Raw genomic sequence first — 17,419 nt, forward strand, 5'->3', positions numbered from 1 at the left:
TGACTAGCACGTGAGGCTTGGTGTCAATTATGTAACCAGTGGCGTGTCATCCTAAGAAGCGAGGTAAGCAATGCTTACACTATAATAATTCTTTCCTTTAAAAATAAAGTATTTCTCTATTTAGTTAACATATTTCTGGATAAATTGTATGTGTGTGTGTGTATATAATATATATATATATATATAAATATATATATATATATATATATAAATATATATATATAAATATATATATATATATATATATATATATATATCATTCTGTAATTTTTTCATTGGGTTTAATCCTGGTGTCACAGAGTCCCAAACTTTTCAAACTTGCAATAATACTCGTCATTGGATCTACAGTATCATCTCCCACCTTCTTGCCGGGTAAAATTATCTGCTATTGCCAGACATACGATGAAAACTATTAATTATAATATTAACCCAGTTTTTCCCATATCCGTGTAATCTAACTTGCTGCGAAAGGCATTTTGATGTCATGGGCAGCAGGCTGTCGCATCTGGGACCAGGTAAAATGAACAGCCACCATCTCTTGAGTGTGAAAATCTGTAACTGTTAGAAGCAGCCCACCCCGTGATGTTATCCACCGACAGCTGAAGTTGATGACAGGCCGCCCCAGTAAACCATGTCCAGTACACAGCCACATCATCTACATGCTAAGAGTCCTTAACATCATTAGGGATAACAGCGACATCATCCATGGCTATAATAAAAACACATGATGCTCAAAATACTGCCCTGCAGGATCAACTTCCATGAGTAGCACGAACCAACTTTCACCTTGAACGATCTGTTAAACACAAACAGATGGCGAAACCAGAACCAGAACTGACAGCCCCACAGTCGCAGTCTCTGGAGACGGCGAAGAGAGCCAAACTTCTACGTTGCTAAGGACTGTTGAAAGAGACTGCCAAAATGTTAAGGCATCTGGTGGAATCCTCCTGGAAGACACCACCAAAGTGTCCATCATGGACCTTAGCTTGCAGAAGCTACACTGCACTGAAGAGATGCAGCTTTACATCTCCAAATAACAGCTAAAGCGATATTCACCATCTTCCCCAATAAATTTCAGATGAAGTTCGTCAGAAAGACTGGGCAGTAGTTTAATGCTTCTCTCAAGTCCCTCCCTGGCTTCAGGATAAGCAGAATCACAAACTATTGCCAACTGGGGAAGCACTCCACTTGGCCAAATAAAATTAAATGTGTCTAATGAAAATGTTTGAGGTAGATTAGAGGTGCCACATCACAATAATGGACACCATCTTTCTTAGGAGCCGTGGAGGGCGATGCCAATTCCTCCAGCCTGAGGAACGGATCATCAAGCTATCCACTGTCTTCTACAAAGCGAAGAACCGTACTCTTTAATCTCTGGGCCTGGATCCCAAGACTAGTTCCCGGCACTCGAGACAGAGAAGACCTCAGAAAAGATGTTGGCCACCTCACAATATTTACGAATGGGCAGTGGGCTCAGAGTGTACTTCCCAGACATCTTTCTGATCTTATTCCAAATACATCTAGAAAAAGTGCTGCAGTTAACCTTCACATAGCGAAAACAAGACATGCATTAAAAACTTTTGAACACCTCCCTTTAAGTTTAGATGGTCAACACTCATTGCTATATCTACTCAATGACCAGGCGATGCTTGGCCATTAGCACAATTTAGCGGTGTCTCACAAATCCTTGTTTCACCAAGGGACTGGCATGTGGGATCCTGAGGACTGCTAACCTCAGTCACCCCCAAAGATTACACTAATAGAGTGATCATAATCTCCCCTCCCCTCCCCTCCCCTCCCCCTGCACATTGTGAAAATCTCCAAGGTAACAGACTCGCCAGTCTGCGACCTACAACTTCCACCATGGAGGGCAGGAGGAGGAAGGGAAGAGAGTGAAAGTACCATGCAGACTCCAGGGGGAGGGGAATAAACACTACCATTTAAGTTCCGGAAAAAAGGACAGCTGAAGTTTAGATATATATAGAAACTAAATAAACAAGGGTCTACGTCCGAGAAGGCGGTCGCATGAACACTGTGATAATCGGAAACCCTTCTTTCAGAATGCTAACATCCAAAGAAGCCAGCAAACACTCCAAAAAGAATACCCCTCCTGTCTGGCACAGAGCAACCCATGTTACACAGTCACTCAGGAAGAATGGGGGCGGTGTAGTTCACAGCAGTCTAAAACGCTTCTGAAGGGAGGTAAATGGAGAGCACACCATCATATCCTCCAGTATCCTCACCCAGATTCCCACAACCTGGATGGAACGCGTTCATATCTCATTGTGATACAAAGCATCACAAACCAAGATACCCTCACCACTCTTCCTTAGTAACTGCGTCAGAAGGGGATGCAGAGGAATAAAATTAACACAGTGGCAATTCCGTTGTCCTAAGTTTAGTCTCTTGCAAACATAGAATTGACTGGCCATATCCCGAGAGAAGGCACAAACGTCTTTAGTATGGAGACTGATGTAATGATAGTTCCATTGCATTAAAGGAGAGCTAGCAAGCCACCTTCAACAAAGGTGGCCTTTTACATTTGCAGCCTGGCCCTTGGTCACATATTCAACAGTCATACTAAGTTCTTAAACATTGGAGAGGTGTAGGTCCTCCAGGAAGCCGCTCTTTTTTTCCGTCAGAATTTATGGCAGACTTAACCACCACGATAAGGTGGCCAAGCATCGGCATTGGGTTTGAGCAAAGAAAAAAAACAGAGTACTACCAGTGTCATTACTCTTATCAGTAACCCCACCTCATCCCCTACATATCACTGCCAGTAACACCGCAGAAAAATGTTAATGTTAGATTCTCCATCATTCCGTGAGTTTAGAAAAAAAATTCCAGAGCGTAACTATGACAATTTATTTCGTTTTTTTACTGATATTACAACTCAAAGAGTTGCTCATATGTTAGTATTTAAAGATTAAAAACATAACAGAAAATTTGAGTTTGAAACTGATGGACTCGCAAAAGGTCAAAACAATTGGGAAGCTTTGCCTTCCTATCAACAGAAAATGAATTACTGCAACATCTTCAGAGCAAACCTGATCTTTGCAGAAAATTTACTTATCGTTCTTACCCGAAGGTTAAGAAGTCCATTAAAGTGTTTATGGTACGATAATAGATCAATGAAAAAAATGCCATTCATAGCTTGGGCAGTCAACATTGGAGAACTGATACAAACTTCATTGTTCAAGCTAAAATCAACTACTCAAACTTAAATATCACAATACAGTGAAAGCAATAAACTGAGGATGGAGGAACCGTGATAAGCTCTATCATCACTACGACATAAGTGTGACGGAATAATGCTACTACTAAACCAACCAACATTAAAAGTTGGTTGGTTGGTTCAACTTGTTGCTACTTCATATTTTATTTCTTATATATATCAATAAAAAACAGGTATTAAATATTATTCACATTTCACCTCTGCCCTGAGCCCATATCCCCTTGTCCATATTCCCTATAGAAAGTTTCCGGCAGCATCCGTCACTCAGTCCTTGGTTGTTACAGTCACTAATACATCATTTTCTCCATTTGGAAAAAATATAAAGTGGCATAAAACATACTTAAAGTTGTTAATTATCTAAAAAAAGAAGCCTTATGCAAATATCTGTATCATAACGGTTAAAGACGAACAAAAAACAGGCATTAATTACTTATCCTTTTGCCTAAACTTCACATTACTGAAGAAATGTACGCACAGTTCTTCACAGTATTATAACGTTATTAATATTTAGGAATAAAACCATAATATTAACTTTTTATTAGAGTGCTAGATTTTTGTGTTGAAAGAGATGGTACCACTGTCTGCAGTTACTGTCAACTTGAGAAATTCTGTCGACTTTCACAATGCAGTCGCAGGAGAAGCATTGCTCAGCGTGTACTGCATATTCATTGCAAGTGATTTATTAAAGCATTCTTTTGACACTCGTGATTTTGTATCTATAGAGCGCAGTTTCTCTGCTTTGAACCAATATTAAATTTAATCCAGAAATTCTGAATGTCAACAAAGATTTAAAAGCTGAGCTCTTCTGTCGACTGAAAAAGAATTATTGCAGAATCTTCAGAGCAAGATAGAATTTTACAGAAAGTTACTAATAATTTTGCTCGAAAGCCAAGAAGAATGTCATTGAACTGTGTTAACAATGGAAAGTACAATAGTATTTTATGTTCTTATTTCTTATTGTATTAAACGAATCAGTAAACTCAATAATTATTGATATTCGTACATCAGCTTTATCAAAAGACTTAACTTTGTCAACTTAACAGTTCTCAAACCCCTGTTATTGATCATGTTGGCTATTTCGTCTCTCGATGCTTACCTTAACAACTATTATGGTCGGATTCATAATCATCGTGATATATTATTTTGGATAATAACGATTTGCTATTTTTTGTTTTTGTTTTAAGTAGGGTTGTGATTTTACAAACTGTGGATCGTGGACAAAATAAAAATATATTGGGGAACCACTGTGGTTAACAATAGAACGAGCTCTATTTCTCTCTGGAAAGTATTTAGCACACTAGTTGCCTAGGAAGGCAGCTACTTATACCTTAACTCACGGAATTAGGACTTGGATGTTACCCCTTGACTTATCTCGGAAGCAAAGTTAAAATATACTTCATAACCCAAACAGAGATATGATGTCCTGGCTGTGCAAGGCAGGACAGCATACCCTGCTTTCTTCCCATTGGATGTTCACATCCAATGGGAAGAAAACAGAAGACTGAGGACTGTTGAGGGAAGGGGGAAACGAAGGCCCTTCGTAACGACAGAACGGAGATAGCGTGGTGCTATAACTAGTACTGGTATCCGGTGGAAAACGATAATGACAACTGGTGTATAATATGAACTTACCTCACTGATGGTGTGATATCTGTCACCCCAGGAGCTGCTAAGTCTCACTTACCTGCAAGATAAACACAAATACTTATTAATACACGAGTCTCACTCTTATACTCTTCAGACGCATCATCTGCGATCCCCAGTTATACCATTCAACACGCACCTTAAGGAAGTATTCCGATAAATGCTCATCAGTCTGTAGCTTCTGCTAGTATCCCTAGGTAAGCTTTGCAACACTGCATTCCGCACGTATCCCTACCCTTTTGCTTGCGTCTTCTGCAAGCATTCCTAATTATTCCCTTCACCCGCACCTTCATGAACTATTCCCAAGTATACCCTTCAGTGTGCGCCTTCTGTAAGTATCCCCAGTTATACCTTCAGTCAGCATCTATAAGGATAATCAGCATATAATTTATAAATAATGAATTATTAAATATTCGTTATACCACAAAAAATTTCAAAATACGTAAATAAATAACACGCACATACTCATGGACATATTCACACACACACACACACACACACACACATACTCGCGGGCGCGCACACACACACACACACACACACACACACACACATACTCGCGCGCGCACACACACACACACACACATACACATACTCGCGCGCGCGCACACGCACACACACACACACACACACACACACACACACACACAGCCACATCAGGAGGAAAACAACAGTCAAGGACCAGGTAATCAGGCTAAGGAAGGAAGGAGGAGAGACATCAAGAAATGACCGTGAAGTATGTGAGGAACTCAACAAGAGATTCAAAGAAGTGTTCACAGAGGAGACAGAAGGGGCTCCAGAAAGACGGAGAGGTGGGGCACACCACCATGTGCTGGACACAGTGCACACAACCGAGGAAGAAGTGAAGAGGCTTCTGAGTGAGCTAGATACCTCAAAGGCAATGGGGCCAGATAACATCTCCCCATGGGTATTGAGAGAGGGAGCAGAGGCGCTATGTGTACCCCTAACAACAATATTCAATATATCTATCGAAACGGAGATTGCCTGAGGCATGGAAGACAGCAAATGTAGTCCCAATCTTTAAAAAAGGAGACAGACATGAAGCATTAAACTACAGACCAGTGTCACTGACATGTATAGTATGCAAAATCATGGAGAAGATTATCAGAAGAGTGGTGGAACACCTAGAAAGGAATGATCTCATCAACAACAGCCAACATGGTTTCAGGGACGGGAAATCCTGTGTCACAAACCTACTGGAGTTCTATGACATGGTGACAGCAGTAAGACAAGAGAGAGAGGGGTGGGTGGATTGCATATTCTTGGACTGCAAGAAGGCGTTTGACACAGTTCCACACAAGAGATTGGTGCAAAAACTGGAGGACCAAGCAGGGATAACAGGGAAGGCACTATAATGGATCAGGGAATACTTGTCAGGAAGACAGCAGCGAGTCATGGTACGTGGCGAGGTGTCAGAGTGGGCACCTGTGACCAGCAGGGTCCCACAGGGGTCAGTCCTAGGACCAGTGCTGTTTCTGGTATTTGTGAACGACATGACGGAAGGAATCGACTCTGAGGTGTCCCTGTTTGCAGATGACGTGAAGTTGATGAGAAGAATTCTCTCGATCGAAGACCAGGCAGAACTACAAAGGGATCTGGACAGGCTGCAGACCTGGTCCAGCAATTGGCTCCTGGAGTTCAATCCCACCAAGTGCAAAGTCATGAAGATTGGGGAAGGGCAAAGAAGACCGCAGACGGAGTACAGTCTAGGGGGCCAGAGACTACAAACCTCACTCAAGGAAAAAGATCTTGGGGTGAGTATAACACCAGGCACATCTCCTGAAGCGCACATCAATCAAATAACTGCTGCAGCATATGGGCGCCTAGCAAACCTCGGAACAGCATTCCGACATCTTAATAAGGAATCGTTCAGGACCCTGTACACCGTGTACGTTAGGCCCATATTGGAGTATGCGGCACCAGTTTGGAACCCACACCTAGCCAAGCACGTAAAGAAACTAGAGAAAGTGCAAAGGTTTGCAACAAGACTAGTCCCAGAGCTAAGAGGTATGTCCTACGAGGAGAGGTTAAGGGGAATCAACCTGACGACACTGGAGGACAGGAGAGATAGGGGGGACATGATAACGACATACAAAATACTGAGAGGAATTGACAAGGTGGACAAAGACAGGATGTTCCAGAGATTGGACACAGTAACAAGGGGACACAGTTGGAAGTTGAAGACACAGATGAATCACAGGGATGTTAGGAAGTATTTCTTCAGCCACAGAGTAGTAAGTGGAATAGTTTGGGAAGCGATGTAGTGGAGGCAGGATCCATACATAGCTTTAAGCAGAGGTATGATAAAGCTCACGGTTCAGGGAGAGTGACCTAGTAGCGATCAGTGAAGAGGCGGGGCCAGGAGCTCGGACTCGACCCCCGCAACCTCAACTAGGTGAGTACAACTAGGTGAGTACACACACACACACACACACACACACACACACACACACACACACACACGCACACGCACACGCACACGCACACGCACACGCACGCGCGCGCTCTCACACGCGCGCTCTCACACGCGCACTCTCACACGCGCACTCTCACACGCGCACTCTCACACGCGCACTCTCACACGCGCACTCTCACACTCTCACACGCGCACTCTCACACGCGCACTCTCACTCGCGCACTCTCACTCGCGCACTCTCACTCGCGCACTCTCACTCGCGCACTCTCACTCGCGCACTCTCACTCGCGCACTCTCACACGCGCACTCTCACACGCGCACTCTCACACGCGCACACATCCACACACACATACACACTTACACAATTACATACACACACACAGAGGAGGGGCCAGGAGCTGTGAATCGACCCCCGCAACTACAACAAGGTGAGTACTCACATGCACACACACACACACACACACACACACACAGTCCCCTCTGGGCTATTGCTCAGAGGAGACATTGCATCCTGATCAAGGAACTAAACAGAAAGGAAGGAGAGACAACCTATGCTAAGGCCCTATCAGCCCATCAAGCAGGGCCAAGGAATGAAGGGAAAGAGCAGCTGGGAGCAGGGATAGCGGCAAGGGAGGGGAGAGAAGGTGGAGAGGGGGATAGGTCCCATGAGCTACAGGAAAAAAAATAAAGGAGACAGTGGCCATGCACAAATGAGACCCAGAGATATTTTGGGAAAGACAATGGGAGGAGGAGAGGGGGAAGTGAGTGTTTATTCATGGGCTTCAGGAGAGCAAAGGGAAGACACACAATGAAAGACGGCAGGAAGAAAAACTGGAGATTGAAAACATCAAAGAAATAGGCAAGGAGGACTTGACCGAGATAGTAAATTTTCAAAGAATAGGGGGGTACTCAAAGGGGAGAAACCGGCCAGTCATGCTGATTTTCAAGACATAAACAGAGCAAAACAGGATCCTGGAATCGTCGACATACAGGATGGTGTTCCTAGACCAAGAAAGAGCAAGATCAGAATGACAGCAGCTGAGGGAGAGGACACAGAAGCGAAAGGAGCTAGGAGGAGAGTCAAGGACAGAAGCAGCAGAGGACAAAAAGAGCAGGGTAGAGCAGCAAGCACATTCACACACAAAACCACCCTTAGAACCCCACAACCAAACACGCTATCCCAACACAAACCACAATCCACACTTACAGCCCCTTCCCCACACTAGACTGTAGAGTCCTACAGCACACTGCCAGGTCCTCCACCTTCACAAACCCCCCAGAACACAATGGTGGAGAGGAAACTTAAGGTATGGTACACCAATGCTAATGGAATAACGAATAAGTGGGAGGAGTGACACGAAAGAGTCAAAGAGGCATCACCAGACATCATAGCGCTCATAGAAACTAAGCTCACAGGAATAACAACAGATGTCATCTTTCCAAAGGGATATCAGAGGAAAGACAGAAAGAACAGAGGGTAGTGGAGGAGTGCCACTGCTCATCAAAAACCGATGGAAGTTTGATGAGCTGGAGAGAGGAGACAGAGGAGAAGCATGAGACTACATAACAGGAACATTTCAGTTTGGAGGTCCTAAGGTGGTAATTGCAGTGATGTATAACCCACCACAGAACAGCAGGAGGCCAAGGCAAGAGTATGATGAGAGTAATAGAACAATGGCTGACAGTGACTGAAGTGGCCAGAAGGGCTCATGCGAGCAGGGCAAAGCTGATTATGGGGGACTTGAACCAAAAGGAAATCGACTGGGAAAATCCTGGAGTCACATGGGGGCCCAGAAATGTGGAGGGCTAAGATGATGGAGGTGCTACTGGAATTCCTCGTGCACCAACACGTAAAGGACACTACCAGAAAGAAAGGAGAGGATGAACCAGCGAACCTGGACCTAATATTCACCCTGGTTAGTGCAGATATTGAGGACATCACATATGAAAGACCCCTCGGGGCCAGTGATCATGTGGTTCTGAGCTTCGAATATATAGAGTCACAAGTGGAGAGGGAAGCAGGAAGGGCAGGATGATTGAAGCCAAACTACAAGGGAGGGGACTACACAGGTATGAAGAATTTTCCACCAGAGAACTGGCAGGAAAGTCAGTAAACGAGATGATGGAATATGTGACAACAATATGCAAGGAAGCTGAGGAGAGGTTTGTACCCAAGTGTAACAAACAACGAGAATGCCAGGGTGAGCCCTTGGTTCACTCAAAGGTGCAGAGGTGCCAAAATCAAGTGTGCTAGAGAATGGAAGAAGTATAGAGGGCAAAGGACCCATGAGAATAAGGAAAAGTCGTAGAGCCAGAAATGAATATGCTCAGGTAAGAAGGAAGGTCCAACGGCATTACGGAAATGACATAACAACGAAAGCTAAATCTGACACGTAGTAGTAGTGCAGCCACATCATGAGGAAAATGGCAGTCAAAGACCAGGTAATCAGGCTTATGAAGAAGGAGGGGATATCACAAGAAACGACCTTGAATATGTGAAGCACTCAACATGAGATTCAAACAAGTGTTCACTGAGGAGACAGAAGGGACTCCAGAAAGACGGAGATGTGGAGTACACCTTAAAGTGTTGGACACAATACATACAACCAAGGAAGAAGTGAAGAGGCTGCCAAGCGAGCTAGATACCTCAAAGGCGATGGGGCAGGATAACATCTCTTAGTGGGTCCTGAGAGAGGGAGCAGAGGCACAATGTGTGCCACTAACAACAATCTTCAACACATCTATAGAAACAAGGCGACTATCTGAGGTATGGAAGACAGCAAATGTAGTCCCAACTTTTAAAAAAGGAGAGACACGAAGCACTAAACTATAGACCAGTGTCACCGACATGTATAGTATGCAAAGTCATGGAGATCATCATCAGGAGAAGAGTGGTGGAGCACCTAGAAAGGGATGAGCTTATCAACGACAGCCAGCACGGTTTCTGAGACAGGAAATCCTGTGTCACAAACTTACTGGAGTTCTATGACAGTGACAGCAGTAAGACAAGAGAGAGAGGGGGTGGGTAGACTACATTTTCTTGGACTGTAGGAAGGCGTTTGATACAGTTCCACACAAGAGACTAACGCATAAGCTGGAGGACCAGCAGGGATAACAGGGAAGGCACTGCAATGGATCAGGGAATACCTGTCAGGAAGACAACAAAGAGTCATGCTAAGTAGCGAGGTGTCAGAGTGGGGGCCTGTAACGAGGTTGTGCCTCAGGGTTTAGTCCTAGGACCGGTGCTGTTTCTAGTATTTGTGAACGACATAACGGAAGGAATAGCCTCCGAAGTGTCCCCACCAAGTGCACAGCCATGAAGATTGGGGAAGGGCAAAGAAGACCGCAAGCAGAGTACAGTCTAGGGGGCCAGAGACTACAAACCTCACTGAAGGAAAAGGATTTTGGGGCGAGTATAACACCGGGCACGTCTTCTGAGGAGCACATCAGCGAAATAACTGCTGCAGCATACAGGCGCCTAGCAAACATAAGAACAGCATTCCGACATCTTAATAAGGAATCGTTCAGGACCCTGTACACTGTGTACGTTAGGCCCATATTGGAGTATGCAGCACTTGTTTGAAACCCACACCTAGCCAAGCATGTAAGGAAACTAGAGAAAGTGCTATGGTTTTCAACAAGAGTACTCCCGGAGCTAAGGGATATGTCCAACGAGGAGAGGTTAAAGGAAATCGACCTGACGACACTGGAAGGCAGGAGAGATAGTTGGGATATGATAACAACATATAAAATACTTAGAGGAATCGACAAGATGAACAGAGACAGGATGTCCCAGGGACACAGCAACAAGGGGACATAGTTGAAAGTTGAAGTCTCAGATGAATCACAGGGATGTTAGGAAGTATTTCTTCAGTCACAGAGTTATGAGGAAGTGAAATAGTCTGGGAAGTGTTGTAGTGTAGACAGGATCCATACATAGCGTTAAGATGAGGTATGATAAAGCTCAGAGCAGGGAGAGTGACTTAGAAGCAACCAGTGAAGAGGCGGGGCAAGGAGCTGTGACTCGACCTTTGCAACCACAATTAGGTGAGTGCACACACACACACACACAAACACACAGACACACACACAAACACACACAAACACACACACACACAAACACACAAACAAACACATACAAACACATACAAACACACATACAAACACATACAAACACACATACAAACACACATACATACACAAACACACATACAAACATACAAACACACACAAACACTTACAAACACACATACAAACACATACAAACACATACAAACACACATACAAACACACATACACATACACACATACAAACACACATACAAACACACACACTCGGTATCATGTCCCCTCTATCTCTCCTGGAGGACAGGAGAGACAGGGGGGACATGATAACGACATACAAAATACTGAGAGGAATTGACAAGGTGAACAAAGATAGGATGTTCCAGAGATTGGACACAGCAACAAGTTGGAAGTTGAAGACACAGATGAATCACAGGGATGTTAGGAAGTATTTCTTCAGTCACAGAGTAGTCAGGAAGTGGAATAGTTTGGGAAGCGATGTAGTGGAGGCAGGATCCATACATAGCTCACGGTTCAGGGAGAGTGACCAGTGAAGAGGCGGGAGCTAGGACTCGACCCCTGCAACCTCAACTAGGCAAGTACAACTAGGTGAGTACACATACATACAATCACATACACTCACACACGTACACATACACACACTCACATACTCGCATACACTCACACACATACATTCATATACACTCATACACATACCCCCCCCCCCCCATGAGACAGAATTAACCACCACCTTCCCACTAAGTTGAAACTCACCTTCCCATGATGGTAGATAAGGTGTTTTGAGTGTTGCGAAGACTTAATACTAATAATAAACACTTTACAATCACTGATGAATATTTATGAGCACTTTACGATCACTGGAGCTACGATCCTCGGTGATACTAATACCACTTCCCATACACTTGCCTCATCAACATATGTATTGCTTAAAGAAACAGTGTTATATACAATGAAGTTTATATCAAGTCTTTATATTGTACACACTTTACATTATTCAGTGTTTAGGGGATTAAATTATTCTCGCTTGCTAATTGGATTATTTGGTTTAGTCTGTCGACTACACGAGAGTCATTAAGGTTCCATGTTACCTATACACCACCAGTCAAGGATACTTTGATCACTAAATAAGAATTAAATTCTCAGTGTATTCGTGGGGAAATACACCTGACTTTGTATATACAAAGATACACGTACGTGCGTGTGTGTATTATATATATGCACTGAGAAACACCTGTAGGTATGTCTGGTAATGTGCAGTACAGAGGCCATCAGAGCCTCGTTCAGTGACCGACCAGTTGACATACTGAAAACCAGAAGCTCAGGACACCTGCCTCGGAGCTCCGAAGTTGTTCAAGAACCACCTGAGTCCACATCTCGACCTCATTGTTGGCACTTTCCACAGATTTTTATTATCACTTACACCAGGCACTCTTTATCATTCATATATTAATGCAGCATGAAGCATAGCTGCCTGAAACATTGCTACCTGAAGCATGACTGCGACGAGCTTGTGGTTTACTGGGGACTACAGTACTCCACCTGAAAATAATTCATTATCATCTGAATTCATTGTCGTCTGTTCCAAATTAATGCGTCCAATTGTATTTCGTTGCTCTGATTCGGATATTTTTTTCAATTTATTAAACGTGAATATTCGTAGGAAATGATTTACTTTAAACATTGAACATTCGACATGAAAAACTACATCTTACATTAAGAAATGTTATGAAGGTAAAAGAAAAGGTAGAGCAAACCATAATTTTTCGTGATTACATTTAAATATTAAGAGAAATTTACACAAGTTAAGTATTCGACTGAAGAAGCCTGCTGTACAGGCGACAAGTTTCATCAATGATGAGACCTAAGTGTTACACATGTGCCATATTCATCAACTTGTCGGTATTATACACCATTAATAATATGCTACATATTAAGCATATTTGGTACATTCATTTCTCATTTCATTCATTTTCCTTCAGTATGCTCAGCAGGGAGTCACAAGTCAGCTTATACAACTTAATTTGAGAATATTCTTCAAAATGTGCAGTATTATTATTAAGTATCCTTCAAAAGGGGCCACCTATTGAGGTTGTCCGATAACCAGAGAACACCTCTGATGATCGGTTTCACATATCTTGTTTTGGTTTGGACTGTGTAGGCACCAATTTGCTTATTTTGTACATGCAAACAGTGGAGCAACTTCCGTGTGACAACGTGACAGCTCCTCTCCTGATCAACTTTAAAAATTCAACACAAGTTTATCCTTGTCTGTTATAACTGTCAGCTTAATGCCTTATCTGTTATAACTATCAGCATAATACCTATTCTGTTCAACTATCAGCATAATGCCTTGTCTGTTTTAATTGTCTTTTATGCCTTGTACATCTTGGGTTCAGTTAATAGGGTTGAGTTCCAGCTCTTGAGCCTCTCGAAAGAGTCCGGTTGCTGGTCAATCTGCCAAGGAAGGTTCCTTGATGCTAAGATGATCATGATCCAAGAAATTGGAGCTGACTTCCGCTTCCTTGGATCGAGCCTGACTGCCTTGAATTCCCCACAGGCGCTGCATAGCCCCTACGGGACAGGCTCTTCTTCCACATTCTTCTCCATGAATGTCGTAAGGGATACTGCGCCACGCTCTGCTAATGATGTGCTTAGCTGTGTTTGAAATGTTTGAGAAAGATCTTCAGGGTCTGACATACTGACTCACTCTGTTTTCGAGAGGTCTGACCTCCAGCTCCTGGGCTTTAAGGTCTGACTTATTGACTCGCACTTCGTTTTTGAGAGGTCTGACCTCCAGCTCCTGGGCTTTAAGGTCTGACTTATTGACTCGCATTTCGTTTTTGAGAGAGCTGACCTCCAGCTCCTGGGTTTCTTACAAGATATTCACATTATGGCATCATTCCACCTCTCACAGGATGGAACTGTTGCTACTAGCAGTCAAGAGGAAGGTAACCTTGCTGAACAGGTTCTTTATCCAGTTAAGGAACCTTCATTGCTAGTCGAAAAGACTGAAGGATATTGGATGTGAGAATAAGACAGGAAAAGGCATGTCTTTCCGTTAAATCCATGGACCAGGGAAAGGCTGTGGGATCAAATAAGGTGATCTCAAGGTTGCTAAGTAGATGTGCTGGCCAGCTAACATTACCTCTCACACTGATTTATCAGCTGTGCATAACACTGAGTAAATGGCCTTCTTAATGGAAAATGGAAAATTTAGTCCTTGTTAAATTGGAAGAATCGTGCGGTAATCAACAATTACAGACCAGTTGCACCTCCTGTCAGTCACAAGCAAAATTCTTGAGACAACAATCTCACGGCAAATGACAGCATTTTTTTGACTATCACTCCCTTCTTTGCGACGGTCAATATAGATTCAGAAAAGGTCACTCTGCAGCTGATCTTCTGTTAAATCTCACCACTATGTTCCTTCAGTCACTGAATGAACCCAGAGTCAGCTGTGTAGTAGCACTGGACATTGCTGGTGCTTTCGACAACGTATGGTACCAGAAACTCTTGGTAAAAATGAAGCACTTGAAGTCTCTGGCTCTGCGCTACACCTCCTTAGTGACTACCTTCAATAGTTCATAATGGAGCAGAGTCTGCAAGTCACTCAGTCGGTGCCAGCTTTCCACATGGAAGAGTGCTTGGTTCATTGTTGTATATATTTCAGTGACCTATTTCATCTCATCCCAGAATCCCATGTCTATGCAAATGACTGTACTCTAATACTTATGCAAGAGAAGAGATGCCAGCTGTTCTCAGCTACATCAATCACCAGCTTGAGGCTACATCAACCTGGGGAAAACGATGGCTGGTTATATTTGCTTCTGAGAATATACAAAGGAAGGTGGCCTTTAGACAGCATGATATTAATGCTGTAGCTGTGGTAATGATGACTGGAAGAATGTTGGAACCCGGTGATGAGGTGGATATCCAAGCAGTGAAATCTGATTCCACAATGTCTATTAAGAATCACATGGTAAATGGTATAATCAAGGCAGCCAAGAAATTAACAGCACGAAGGAGACTCTCGTACCTGCTTGACAGCAGCGCTGCATGACTTTGTATAAGGCAAAAGTGCTCTTCTCAGCTTGAGTAGACTCTGCTTCCTTGGAATGCCTGCCAGTTAGTCTAATCTGTGACTTTGGAACATAACAGAGAACCGCGCGGGGCGACTCATCTTTCAACTGAACCCATTTTCGTTGGATCTATTATCTCAGCAGAATCTGCAGCATCGGAGAAATGTGGGGTGGCTTTACAGATGTGTTCAATGCCAATATTCAAAGTACCACACTTACTGCCACTTCACTACCAGCTAAAGACAGCTTTTATACCACAAGACGGACAACAAACAGCACTCACACTCTCGCTGCACTCTTCTCAAGAACAACACTTCATCTGCAGTCATTCCTTCCTAGAATGACTCGAGTCTGGAACATATTAGTAGAGCAAATCACGGAACAGGGGGGCTTGAAGTCAAGGCGAGCCCTAAAACTGGCTGGCTCTAATAAGATTCATCCAACTAGATATATTTCTATACACCATAGGGAAGTTAGCATGGGCCACCACTATGACCATATATTAGAGTCAGCTGGAGAGTGGTTAACACACTGGCCTGTGAGTTTCAGGACTCACTCGCCATGGGTTCAACCCCCCACCCGCTCCCTGATTTGTTTGCAATCGTATTATTACGATTTCGTGAGTCACCTTAGTTCGGCATTCAAACATTAGCGAAGTAGAGCTAATTGGGTAAATAAAATTTTTGGCCCACAGCTGGTTACTACTTCATACGCTTCCGTATTTCTATGTTTCATAAATACAATGATTTCCCTTAAATACTGTTTAATGTTGTGTTAATAAATCACTTATGGTTATAAGGAAAACCAAAAGGGCCTCATTTCGGCATAAATTTATTAGCAACAACACATTTGCATTTAGATCAGTTTCTTAGTTTAGTGGATTATTACACTGTGAATGTTGAAAGGTATATAATCACTTCTGGAGGAAATTACATTATGTTCGTCTTCTACATCATAAAAACTGCTTCAAGGTTACATATATTATTGCCGTTTGATAGATAATGTTGGGGAAGGTTTATAACTGATCTGAGGTAGATAACAGCTCTTAGCCTGTAAAACAAGGTCGAGCCTACTATTTTAAAATACACAAATAACCCGCACATAGGAGAGAGGTACTTACGACGACGTTCCGGTCCAGTGTGACTTTGTAAATGGTTCAAGTCGGACCGAAACATCGTCGTCAGCTCCTCTCTCCTATGTGCGGGTTATTTGTGTATTGTTCCAGTCACGGTATTGTGACTTTTTGTTATCCACTATTTTAACACTATTGTGTAAAATAGAGAAAGAGAGAGAGGATGACGGGGGGGGGGGCAAATAGTATAAAAATAAGATACACACCACAGAGTGATCATGTACAGAGGAAGATACAAGAGGAAGCAGGGATAATAAATACGTAAGAGAGAGAGAGAGATAAGCAGCCATCAACACGGCCAGCCACCGCCACCATTTTGTTCTCTAATATTATATTATTTTTTGAAGCAGAGATCATGCAAGTCTACTGCTGCTGTTGCTGCTGTTATTGCTGCTGTTGCTGCTGTTATTGCTGCTGTTGCTGCTGTTATTGCTGCTGTTGCTGCTGTTATTGCTGCTGTTGCTGCTGTTATTGCTGCTGTTGCTGCTGTTATTGCTGGTGTTGCTGCTGTTATTGCTGCTGCTGCTGCTGTTATTGCTGCTGTTGCTGCTGTTATTGCTGCTGTTGCTACTGTTATTGCTGGTGTTGCTGCTGTTATTGCTGCTGCTGCTGCTGTTATTGCTGCTGTTGCTGCTGTTATTGCTGCTGTTGCTGCTGTTATTGCTGGTGTTGCTGCTGTTATTGCTGCTGCTGCTGCTGTTATTGCTGCTGTTGCTGCTGTTATTGCTGCTGTTGCTGCTGCTATTATTGCTGCTGCTGCTGTTGTTACTGATGTTGCTGCTGCTATTATTGCTGCTGCTGCTGCT

The 17,419-nt window shown here is 43.3% G+C and overlaps 1 long non-coding RNA gene across 1 annotated transcript in view; it reads right to left on the bottom strand.

Annotated features, from left to right (window-relative positions):
- The window catches only part of LOC128702913 (uncharacterized), a 268,140-nt gene extending 255,442 nt beyond the window's left edge, over positions 1-12,698 (bottom strand). The window contains exon 1 of the long non-coding RNA XR_011394283.1: positions 12,156-12,698. This is a non-coding gene — a long non-coding RNA (uncharacterized lncRNA). The remainder of the gene's footprint in view (positions 1-12,155) is intronic.
- Positions 12,699-17,419: the final 4,721 nt, after the last annotated feature.

This window comes from Cherax quadricarinatus, chromosome 82 (genome assembly GCF_038502225.1).
Source record: "Cherax quadricarinatus isolate ZL_2023a chromosome 82, ASM3850222v1, whole genome shotgun sequence".
Lineage (NCBI taxonomy): Eukaryota > Metazoa > Arthropoda > Malacostraca > Decapoda > Parastacidae > Cherax > Cherax quadricarinatus.